The sequence below is a fragment of the Lagopus leucura genome, unplaced genomic scaffold (assembly GCF_019238085.1).
Source record: "Lagopus leucura isolate 7727_CA_CO unplaced genomic scaffold, USGS_WTPT01 257-0_obj-0_obj, whole genome shotgun sequence".
In the NCBI taxonomy this organism is placed as follows: Eukaryota; Metazoa; Chordata; class Aves; order Galliformes; family Phasianidae; genus Lagopus; species Lagopus leucura.
In genome coordinates, this window is record NW_024963531.1 from 24,417 (window position 1) to 24,667 (window position 251).

Genomic DNA, 251 nt, shown 5'->3' on the forward strand with positions numbered 1-251 from the left:
CCCCCCCCCCCCCCCCCAAAAAAAAATAGTGCCCTGGTGCCTCCGTTTCCCCAGAGGCAGCGCTGACCCACCAGGTCCCTCCCCATCCCATCAGGGCCACGAGGGCCATGTGAGCAAAACCCTACTGCAGCACTGAGCAAAACACATGGGGGGAGGGGGGGGAGAGGGGGGCACCCCAAATTTCTGGGCAAAAAGACTCGAAAATGGCCCAAATCACAGTGAGCAGCAAAAGCAAATGGCCCTGAAAAAGG